Here is a 12,394-nt window from a genome sequence, read left to right on the forward strand (position 1 = left end):
TTATTGAGGAAATCGTGATGAAATCATTTATAGATTTTGTGTATAACACTGAAGGTCATACTGTTTATTCAAATAAGTTCTTTATGAACTACACTATTTCACAATAACAGCTTTTAACAATTTGTGGACTGGTCAGCTGAATAAGTAAAAGGCACAGTAATTTCTTTTTACAGTTACATTACAGTTTTAATGAGAAGCATTGATTTTTCTCTTAATACTAATGTGTTTAATGACCTTTCTAATGACACCTGTCACTACTGTTTCTTCTCAAATTCTACTGGCATTTTCTTTCAGTGAAGCAAAGGATTTAATTGCTTGTTGCGTTGTTAGAATGGGAATTAGTATTCTTTTAAAGTAGTATGAAGGCTTGTAGAAGTCGTATTGTATTAAATAAAATAATTAGAAGCTGTCTTATTTTTGGTCTTTGGAAAAATTTTAGAAACTCTCCATTCGTTTGTCTTCAGAAAATAGTTCCTTGAGTGCTACATGTGAAATTGGTTTTTCATTGTCAGTTTTTGCTTCTTGATATTAAACTGAGTTTGTGGAATTTGACATGGAAGAGTATGTTAAGGTAGTTTCTGGTTTTGTTTTCCTTCAGCCTTTAATAGTACTATCTGAAGAAAGGACATATGAATTAACTAAAACAGTAATGTACCATGAAACACTAAAACTATCTATATATAATTTTTCTCTTTGTGGTAACTTTTCTTTCAATTGAAGATAGAGGTTGTCTTGAAAAAGTCTTTTGTTTTCTACTCCTTATCTTCTTCTATTGTTTTAATACTCTAAAACTTGTCTATGAAATACCAGTCTAGCTTTAATTAAGAGTGATTGTCAGCAAGAAGCAAAGCTTTTGGTTAGCTTTTAATTATTAATATAATAAAGGTTGTGGGTGAGAGTCAAAGAAAGTGGCTCAAACACTCATAAATGGTTTGCTCTGTCTTGCAAATGCTTAGTTTTGTTTTCTAGTGACAAGGGACAAGTGATTACTAGTGAAAAGCAGGATGTCCTTTTAATGAGCTGCTCAATCTACATCATTTAACAAAGATTATACATTATATTTTTGATCTGCATTGCAGGTAGCAAGGTTGTTTAGCTGATCTGGTGTAAAAATGAAGTACTCACCCACTTCAGGGTACTCCAAGCAGGAATGCTCTGATGTCATGCTCAGAGCTGCCACCCTAAAAGACGGGACTTTGGGGTTACCATAACAACATCAGCCAGTCGTTGGCTGACACTACAACATTATTGCAGGAGCTTTGAGGGAGTATTAACCCAAATACAGTCACCATACATTTTGCCTGCTTTGCTGGTTAAGAATGTCTATGCTGTGTAGAGAAGCTTCACCTACAGCAAATATTCTCTATACATGTATGACTGAAATGGCCACATTTTTCTGATGCCTTTTGGTGTATCTATATAATACTCTGAAGTAGCACATTAGAGTATATGTAGCAAAACCCAAGATGCATTTCTGTAAAGTTACTCATATTTACTTATTTTCTACATTAAAAATGAATGAGGATAAACATTCAGAAGAACTGAGAAGCTACTGAGGCATGAAGAAAAAGTTTCCTCTGAGAAGTCCTTTGCAGATAACATGAAGAGATCCAAATTAGGTTTTCTATACTTATTTTATAGCAAATTTTGTAAAAATCTAAACCAGGAGCTGGAAATGCTTGTACACATGTAGTATACATGCTGTGTGAATGAAAACAGGATATTTAATTAATTAGACCAGAGATTGTGTTTCATATCATAAAATAAGTCAGCTTGCTTTAAACAGGTTTCACAAACCACCTAAAATAGAGGAAGCAAGCTTGCCAATAGCAGGAGCTAATGCTTCAGTACCTTTCATTTTGTACTCTGAAAAGAAAACCTCTTCTTAAGCTCATTCATTTTCCAGAGGGGAATGTCGAATGCTGTGGCATATTGTTAGAGCTGCTTTATTGTCACCATTTACAAAGGTCACCTGAATTAATTGACTTCTTACCACACATATTGTTAAGCTACCCATTTCCTGACATTTTTGGAAAGGTGACAGACTTAAAGCCAGTGGCTATCTGTTGATGGTTCTTTCACAGTTTGTTTCTCAGAACACAGTAGCTCTAAAATCACAAGCAAATAATTACATTGTTGCAAAGGAAAAGAATCTTTATGATGTTCTCCAGAGTTCACAGGAGTAAGGGGGTTGAAGGGACAAAAAGGGGTAGGAGAAACAATCAAAATACTGAGATGTTTTTAATACAGATGTAGTACTCTATAAAGCGAACAAAAGCATACGGCAAAATGCAGATTGTATTTTTTTCACTTTGAAGCATTCATTAGAGGGCTAACCTGTCTTTTTCATGGTGTAAAGTAAAATCTATCTCTGTCTTTCACTGATGCATGAATCACAAATCCATGCTGGTGCACTTTACCAAATGTGTTTTCATCTAAAGGATACTGAGGTATTCTGATACTGCATGGAAGAAATGACATATACATGCATAAGCACAAGAACATTAGACAACTGTGGTGCTAGCCTGGAGTTTTAAGTTGATTAAATTGGTTAAATAGAAAATCACTGATATTTTTCTAGCCCCCTGCATTTGCTGCCTTCTCCTTCCCCCTGTGTTGGGTTCTCTTTCTCATCAGCAGTGCTGGGCAAAAACTCCAGCTAGACATGTGAAAACAAAGACATGGAAAGCAAAGACAAACAGTTCTGAGCCTTGCTATACTAAAACAGGCAAAGCTTTTATAGTGATGGATTTAAACACTCTCCTTCCATGTAAACAGAGGCACCCTGCTGAGATCCTGTTAATTACCAAAGAAGATTAGAACTCCTCCGCTTAATGTGATCCTTTTTACCTAACGCGTCAGTTCCAGCTGCATCAGTAATCAGACATTCACACTGTCCCTTCTGACTGGAAAGGGGATGTTTTTAGGCGAAGTCATTTGCCACAATCCTTAAGATGTAGCCTGGCAGAAATTCAATAACTGTTTGTGATATGCTCATTCAGCCTCATTGCTCAGTGGTTTTTAGGTCTTGACATAAACAGCATTCCCCTTAATCCTAGCACTAGAGAGAAGAAAGGAGGCTGTCCTTTCAATAAAACAATATTTTGTTTTATTGGTTTCAAAACATGGAACAAGTGTTTAATTTGATATTGATTCTGAAACATCAGTGGAAACATCCTCCTTTTATATTTTTTTATCCTTTGATGTTCTTTCAAGGTAACAAATGCACAAATCTGATACTATTGCAAGCATATTTAGATTATCTCTGGAATAAAAAGCATAATGCATTTGCATTTCTGTTCAGAAAGTAATATGTGAAAATACATTAATAAAATAACTTTACAAAAAGAAGAAAGGGGAAAGAGTCTAGAAGTTAGATAAAAGTCAGGGCAAAATTGAAAATAAAGAGGAACTTACCCTATAATAAGAGTAGTTTCAGAGCTGGAGGAGTTCTTGCATCTCAGTAATTTTGAATCCTTAGTTCAGGTGGCGACATACTTGTATTGAAGCCAGAGTCTGTATAGATGAGCACACATGTACGTGTGGGTGGGAGTCGGTGTGCATGCGTGTGTCTAACAGTCTATAATACAAAGACGCATCTATTGATATCCTGCAACATGAGAGACTCCGTGCTGCCAGCTGAGATCCCTCGCGTTTGCCAGGCGCTGTTGCTGCCTGGCTGTCTGAGGCTCGCAATCCAGCGGAGGGAGAAAGGCGGGGGAGAGAGCAGCTCGCTAGCTGCTCTTATTCCTCCTTGTTTCCATGGTGGTTAGCGGAGCCCCGCTCGGCTGTCTCAGCGCCGCGGTGCTGCCGTTCCGCGGTCACTGGGAGCGGAGCCGCGGCTGGCGGGCAGCAGCGGCGGCCCGGCGCGCCCGCTGCGCGCAGTGCGCGCGGCTGCGCGGCCGCGGGAGGCTGTCGGTGCGTGACACGGCTGCTGCGCGGGCGCGGGGCGCCGAGCCTGCCGCTCAGCGCGCCCGGATATCGCTTCCCATCTCCGGGAGCTGCGGGCACGCTTGCTGTCTGTACGGAACTGACTGGGAGGTCCACAGTTTCTACCCCCACCCTCCTTTTTTATTTATTTTTTTCCCCCTTCAAGGGCAGTTATCTGCACTCAGAACAACTTATTAGAGATCACTGAAGTTCTGCAAAGGCTGCTGTAGTTCAGAGGATACTGTATGTTGAAACCATTCAGGAAAAATGTTGTGCCTTCCTCCCAATTTTGGTGCCTTTTTTTTTTTTTTTTTTTCAGCTTAAAACAGGAAAATATTTTACATATTCTTCCTCTTCCAAATTTTTACATATTCTTCCTCTTCCAATTTACTACCTGTGCTTATCAGTAGAAAGTAAGAGCAGTAATACATCTTCCTGAGAAATAAAAATTCTAAATGAACTCTGAAAGAGGTTGGTTAAATAAGAAGTCAGTTTCTCTCAATCTCTGCCTGAGTCTGTCTTTTATAGCCATCCAATTATACAAACAATAGGATGCCCAGATTTTTCCTTCCCTTTCTTTCTTCTTTCTCCCTTTATGCTATGCTCTTTGGTGAATGATTTATTTTTTTGACCCTGTTTATTCTTTGTCTATGACTGAAAGGCATACAAACTTTGAAGGTTTAAAATCTGTAGAATAATTTGTGATTATCATTACCCCTTCTCCTAGATATACAGGACAATAAATGAGATAGATGTTGTTAGAAAAAGGGTTTTTTATCATATATACTGTTTATAAAAAAGAAATTACTTTATAATAGGAGATGATTAATAATGAAGCACAAAGAATTGGTTATCAACAGGTCAAAAAGATGAAAATGTTGGATCTCTTGCATGAATTCAGTCCCATAGTCCTGAGTAAGTCAAACCACCCTCTAGTGGACTGAAGTGAGATGCGGTTCTCATTTCACACATCTGCTTTGAAGAAAGGCTCGCGATCTTGTCTAATAAAAGTATGAATATTTTCTGAAGATTACTAAATGGTGTGAATTAGTGTACTTTTTGCAGCAGCAATAGCACCAAAATTTTACAATAAAATGGTTGCTATTTTATGAATACTGAGTCTCATCTCAATTTAGCTTGGATCAAATCTTGGACTGCATTATTTTTGTTTTTAATTATTGTAAGAAAATAATTTTATTCTTCATAAAATCACTTATTATGAAAAGTGAGTTAAATTAATGCCATCATTCTGAATAAATTTCAGGTTGTTATAATTGGTTAGGGCAAATGTAACAAAACTATTCCTGTTAGACTCACTGGTACTTACACTGTGGCTATATTAAAGCAGTTTCCTTCCACCCCAAATTTTTGAATACTGCACTTAAACTAACTACAGCAAACAAAAAGTTAAATTTTTTCGAAGATGTGTGCTGTTCATTTTTCACTCATCCAACTGAGTGGGACTGTTTCATACATGAAATAATAGCATTTATGTGATTGATTATCTGCAAATAGGTGAGATACTCTAGGCCAGGGGAAGGCCAAGTGGTCTTTTTATTTTCTATCATTCTTTGTTACGGATATTCAATTTTTTTTCTAATGTGAGCTAAAGAGTTATAATGAAAAAGTTGGGGCTAACCCATCTTTAGTTACCTTTCAGGTCTTCTTGCCTGAGGTTGGGACAGGGAAGACCAAGATCAGAAAGATATCACATCATCTTTCTGTAGCCTCAGGGCTCATTGGTGAAATCCTGTTTCTCCTTTGCCCCCAGGAGGTGGCTCTTGGAGCCTCTGATCTTTGTAATGTTCACCACCATGAGCTGCAAATGCAAGCCATTTGAAACTTCCAAGTCAAACTATAAGCTTTCCCTGCTGCACAACATAATGTCTGGTGTTGGATGGGATAATGCTCAGGATGTTTAAAGTAAGCACAAAGCCAGAAGAGTAAGACTTCTTGACATTATAGCTCTACCAAGAAAAATCCTTCCTGATCTCAGCCCTCTCCTACCTCGCCCCCACAAAAGATACTAGCCTGTGCTACAGGGGAGGGAGGGGATTGTGGGCAAAGTAAGAGACAAGAGTATTTCAAAAAGTTTGGACAAAGTTAAGACAGCTAAAAACTGCTAGATCTCATATCTCACCCACTGGAGAAATAGGTGATCTGGAGAAAGGTAAAAATTTAGGGACTAGCATTGCCCTATGTGAAATCTTTCTTGGCTTTTGCCCCTAGTGTACTCATGAACTCACTGTCATTCACTCAAAATCTGGCTTTCTAATTAACATGAGAATCATGCAAAAACATATTCAGTGATTTGACATATGAAATTAAGATTAGAGAAGTGCTTCATTTGGGTTGATTGGTATGGACTGTGTAATTAGAGGGCTAGATAATTAAATCAACTAAAGTATACTTGCATAAAGAAAGTGAGTTCTTATGATAGACTATATATGCAATTAAAGTACTTCCTTGATAGGCATACATTTACATATTAGTTAAAAGGTTATTAAATCATACTAAAATTCTGTTTCATAAAAAAATGAAGTAATTGAATTTTATGATTTAGATAATGCTAAATAATATTTCTTTTTACTATCTGCAGGATAAAAGTATCTTTTATAAACAAAACAATTATGATTATTAAAGTTCATTAAGTTATTTTTCTGCTGATTTCACTATGATGCTTGGTGGTTTTAAAATAGCAGTGTAATCAATTTTATGATAATCATATATATAGCTTAATAGGTTACAGGATAGAAAAATAATCTCTCAGACTGATAGAGAGACAATGAAATTAATGCAGACTAACTCCAGGAATTTTTTTAACATATGTTTTATCTGATTACTGAGTGCACATTAAATAAACTAAGTAATTATTTGTTTGTAATGGACAATAAACACAATCCATAAACCCTTTAGTTATTAAAATACATTGATTCTGTGTCTGCATTTGTCTCAAAATTGGAAGATGATTTCAAAACTTTCCCCCCTTTTTCATTATGTAGAAAGGCAGAGCATCCATGGGCCTCCATATCCTTTTTTGTACTTCAGGATTAATCATGACCATTTCTAGTGGTTTTGGTCTAAGCAGAGCTCTGTTTAGAATGCAGCAAGTGTAGTTAAAAATGGTAATAAATACTATGCAGTTACAGTAAAAATACCACAACTATTTGATTTAAATTCTAAGATGACACACTTTATCTCAGAATTTGGAAATTAATTTTTTTTAAGTGTGTATTCATACAGATTATGTCCACGTGTAAAAGAGACAACACTTTTGGAACAGCTTTATTGCTTATGACTACATGAGCTCCTGTCTTGGTTTCTGAGGCACCATGACTACAAGGAGGAGGTTCAGTTGTGGCTTTTTCCACTTCCTTCTTGTAGCCCATAGAGGAAAAAAAAAGAGGTGAACTGTTTTTTTTTTTTTGTTTTATTTTGGTTTTTTTTGACATCTTCATTCTCACCATTTCTGCAAAGCACACCTTTTTATATCTTCCATGTAAGTTGTGGGGAGGTATTCCTTTCTGAGTGAAGGTCAGTTTCAAAGAAATCTGTTTTGTGATGTCATCAGTTAATTTATTAATTGACTTCTTAATTAGAGCTGGTTGTCATTGTGTGATTTGCCTGGAAGAGAGAAAAAAGAGCCACCACTTCATGTAACCCTGTTTTGCCAGCATTTTCAGTGCAATGTCATCAACCTGACATTGCCATGTGCATTTTTAGATATTCTGGCAAGACTATTGATGCTTTCCTAAAAGGGCTATGCTCCCATACAGACTAATTTTTTATTACAAAATTGAATGGTTTTTTTTTTGGTGTTAAACAAAAGCAACATTTCTGGCTCTTGTTCTTTGTCTTTTTTGAAGATGAAAGGCTTGTTGCCAGCAATGAATTCAAATTTCTAGAGTTGCACTTCATAATGGAAAATGCTGTATCAGGTTACTTAACCTGCTATGAAATTTATTTTATCAGATCTGAGAGTTAGTGTTGATACAATAGAGCAAAAGCAGATGGAAACAAATCTGTAAAGAATTTCACATAAGGAAAAATTCACATATACACAAAGCCCCAGTTACTTCTTTAAATGCTGTGTAGGTAGTAGGTGCTATATGACTTTGCAAAATCTGGAACTGCATACTGAAGAGCCTTATAGTACAGGCAAATTCAGTCATGTGTGATGGGGTTGAATGAAAGCAGGGGTTAAGAGCTGATCTTGGTGATCAAGGAGGTATTTCCTATTCTAGAAAACTTGCCTATTCATGTAGCAACTGTTTTCAATGAAACAAAAAGTATGAGATGCCAGGCAAAAGCTATGGTCTCTTTCTTCATTTTAGGTCCCAGAGCCATAGTCAGCCAGGACTGGCTCGAGGAGTGCTTGCAGGAGTGGCTCAAGGTCTGAAAAATCTTAATAAGTTTCATCCCTACTGGGTCCAACATGGGGATGTCTGAGTTCTTCTAATTTTCATCCTTGACCCTATTTTAATAGGCAAGAATCCCTGGCATAGCAGCACCTGCAGAAGGCTGGAAGTGAGTCACACATAGCAACCACAACCTTGCTGCATCACATGGGATTCTTAATGACGACAGAATAGTGAAAAGCAGCTAGGGAATCTTTATATGCAGCTGGATAAGGCAGAGGAAATATCTGTAAAGCAATTTTCAAGCTCAGTGTATGTGTTTAGAAAATGATTTCAGCTCAGTAAATTCATGTCTTACTTGTGGTGACATCTCAGGTTTTGCAGCTTTTGTTAATTGGATATAGCTTATTGGGATCTTCTCTGTGGTGGATCTTTAGAACTGGGATATCCTTGTTGGTTTCTTAAGGATCTGCTTGTTTGTGATCCTTGTTGATGGGACCCAGAATCTGCATGGAATGTAGCATAGTGTCATAGCTCTTGGAGCTAATCTGTATCTAAGGCTGATGAAGAAAATAGTGGTAGTAATGATTTGAATGTAAGGCCTTGGATTTCTATACTGGTGTCAATTTGTTGTAATTGGATGGTGATAAGTCTTGAAATTTCTTTCCTTATAGAGATGCCATTTTCCCTTTCTTTGCTTGTATATTTTTGCCTTTCTATGGAACATTAACTGATATTTTATCTGAAACAGGTTTGTACTATTTCTGTTGACACTATGTGGTGTGACAAATAGTATGTGATCAGTGACAGGAAACCTCCTTCTTCCAGTAAAAATTTTATTTTAAATTTAGCCACCTTCCCTCATAATACCACATTTGTGGCAATAAATGATATCTATAGTATGTGTTTCTCAAGGGCAGATCTTTAGACTTGAATTTCTTAACTTTTTTGATGAAACAAAACAAACTATTCTTGTTGCATTTTATTGTGGTTTAATATTAAAATGGGTGGATAACAATAGAAATTCAAAATTATCTGCTTTTTATAACTACAAGAGCTGTACTGGTTATTTAGAAAACTTTAGAGTCACTAAGCTAAATATTAGAACTAGAATGTCATTTTACGTTTAGTTACTTTTACTCTGAGACTGAGAGAGGCATTAGTTATTTTCCCATGCCATCAACAGCCTGAATTTGTCATGGTGATGACAAGAAACAGCACAGATAAGTGCAGTGTTTGCTTAGAATATGGTTACCTAATGTTAGTTTGAATAAAATACACTAAACTATGGAAGTGTAATGGTTACCTAAGTGAAGTCCTTAGTAGTTTAGTTATACAATTTCATTTTTTTCAACTTGCAGATCTAGAAAATTAATTAAAAGGTCACTGGAACATACAACATCCATACTGACTAAAACCCAAACTGTAACTAGGAATGCAATAAATGTCTTCCCTCTCATCTCTAGTTTCACTTCCAAAAATTCTACACATTAAATATTTTTCTTTAAATGCAAATTTATCTTTAAATCAATAAGCTGGGGATAGAAAGGATCATGTACACCATGACTTACTGGAGGAGGAGTTGTTTCAGAGGCTTTCACATAGTTTCCATTACTAAGGAAACCACTTATTTTGTCTGTGCATGTTTTGAATAGATCTCTCATTTGAAGTCTGGTGCTCAGACACAGAATTGCATTATAGCACTGAGAAAGAGGTAAAGGAAACAAAAGAGGCATAAAACTACTCCATCTTTAAGGAATATAGCATAATCTGTTACATGCTTATGAAAGTGCACATATCTATATATACTGGAGAGATCTGTCTATATGTGTATGCATTTTGATTATTTTATTCCTATAAAGAGCAATGTGAAAATATTAATAAATTAGGCAGGCAAAGCAGATCTTGTTACTTCCTGTACTTTGCATGCCTCTATTGTAAGGACATTTGAAAAATCTGGTGTTAGGTAGCAACAAATATGAGTCCCGATTTTCATTTCCTGAAACAAAACATAGTATGAGATCAAAGTAGAAATAAATCTCTATCCATGGTTTTGGATAAAAAAAGGCTGCAAGGATGGCTCTGCATTCAACAGCTGATCAAACCTTTGCTTGGAAAGTGTATCTGTTTTGGCAAAATTATTGATGAAATGTAAGACCTGAATGCAAATACATACCCAACCATACATATGTTATAGTTGGGTCAGCATATTTTCCCCACATGAATAGCACATATACTCTGTGCTGACCAAACACTTGTATTAACAAACAATTGAATTAATTACCCCTCTATTAACAATGATGTATGCTCAGCTGATATGCTCAGAAATAAAAAGTTTGGCTTACTACATCCAGATCAATCTGATTTGACATGTTTAAAGTATAAGTATTTAAATAACTTGGAATTGATTTCAAAGGATCCTCAAAGTTGAGAATTGTTCACAAATAAGTTCAAAGTGTCAGAGAAATGTAGAAATTCAGAAGATTACCAGAGATCTGCAGGGAAATGAAATTTTTGGTGAGTAAATGTTCTTATTCAGCATATTCTACTATATGAATTAGTTTATCAGTTTTTTTTTTTTTTTTTTTTGCCAAACAGGATAGAAAATTGAAGACAAAGATGGAAATTCCCATTTTTGAGGGCTACAAAGCCCTGAGATCTGTAGGGTCATGTGACAACCTAAAATTCATATGATAGAAAATTAATTTCCCCTATATTTTGTGTGTGTTAATGCCATATTTTGAAATAAAGGAACTTAAGTCATCATTATTGCTATCTGATATGTCTGATGAGTAATTGTTTGTAATATATGTTGCATATTTCATGAGTTATTTTGGGTGACAAAATTTTATTTTTAAAGCTGATATGCCTCAAAGGGATTTATGTGTGTGTGTGCAAAAATAATAAAGAAGCCTATCACTATACATTTTTTGCTATAACTCCTTAACTGTTAAAAGCACGTAAAAATGACAGATGTGGTAAAGCTGACATGTCCTTGTCTTGACTTAGTTGAATACTTTTGGGTGAAGCAAAATAAATTAGATTACATAGAGATATCAGAACTCATTTGTCTTGGCTAAGAAATCTCAATTTTTAATATTTCAGAATATTTGTGTTTTTTCAATATTGTAGTGGCTATGTTTGCTTTCTACTCTTGTATTATAAGAGTTCACAACATATCTCAAGAAACACTAAAAACATTGCTCTTCATTATCCTTTGGTTTATGTCTGCAGCAAGAAATAAAGTCTTCAGTGCTTGGTAATATTGACCATTTCCTTTATGGTGTGACTGATGTATTTCCAAGAGAGTGCATTCAGCCTCTAACTTCTATAAGTATTATCATAAAAGAGATAAAAGAAATATTTTTTATAAAATAACAGGGATAGGTGTTTTCAGAGAAAGTTAATACCTGTTTTCTTACAAGACTATTACCTGGTGAAGACCAGGGCCATTTGATACTGAGCAATAATTAAGAGTTAGTAATTTAATTGGGAATTTTAATTACCAGAGAAGAGGAACTAACATTTTGTAGAAATCTAACTATTTGGCAATTGTGTAAAAGTGTAATATAAAATGCAGTAGATAATATAACATTGTTAATGCCAAGTAAATCTTTTGAGGACATCACTGTGACGAGAAGGCAAAGGACAGGTTGAATGGAGAAGGAAAGTGGTTTTCCCACAAAATGCAGCTCAGGGGGACATAGGAGTATCATTCAGAAAGGCTGCTTGGACTGTAATAATTGAAATGGGATTACACTCTAAGAAGTTGACGATGGAAGGTCATTTGGAGCCAATAAAATGTAATTCTGCTTTAAATTGTGAGCTTATTAGAAATAACTGAGAGGGAGAACATATCTCTGTATTACTGGCTGACCAAGAGGTAAGAGCTCATAGCTGTAAGCCAGCTGTAAAAAAAAGCAAATATATCTGAGGGTGCACCAGGATTGTTGTTCAGAGCTGTTCCAGAAGCAGTAAGTAACTGGCCACTTCACTTAGAATAATTAATTCAGCTATGATTTTTTTTTGTGCTTGAGAATCATATGAACTCAAAGTGGAACACATGCAATTAAATACTATTCAGATGACAGAAGAGCCCACATTAC

At 35.7% G+C, this 12,394-nt stretch overlaps 2 protein-coding genes across 2 annotated transcripts in view; one reads left to right on the forward strand and one right to left on the reverse strand.

Annotated features, from left to right (window-relative positions):
- Positions 1 to 3,893, reverse strand: part of LRRN3 (leucine rich repeat neuronal 3) — a 36,057-nt gene extending 32,164 nt beyond the window's left edge. Inside the window, exon 1 of the mRNA XM_021545263.3 lies at positions 3,418 to 3,893. The gene's annotated coding sequence lies outside the window, so the exon portion shown is untranslated. The remainder of the gene's footprint in view (positions 1 to 3,417) is intronic.
- The window catches only part of IMMP2L (inner mitochondrial membrane peptidase subunit 2), a 409,354-nt gene that overhangs the window by 192,157 nt on the left and 204,803 nt on the right, over positions 1 to 12,394 (forward strand). The window lies entirely within an intron of this gene.

The sequence above is a fragment of the Lonchura striata genome, chromosome 5, assembly GCF_046129695.1.
Source record: "Lonchura striata isolate bLonStr1 chromosome 5, bLonStr1.mat, whole genome shotgun sequence".
Classification (NCBI taxonomy): Eukaryota; Metazoa; Chordata; class Aves; order Passeriformes; family Estrildidae; genus Lonchura; species Lonchura striata.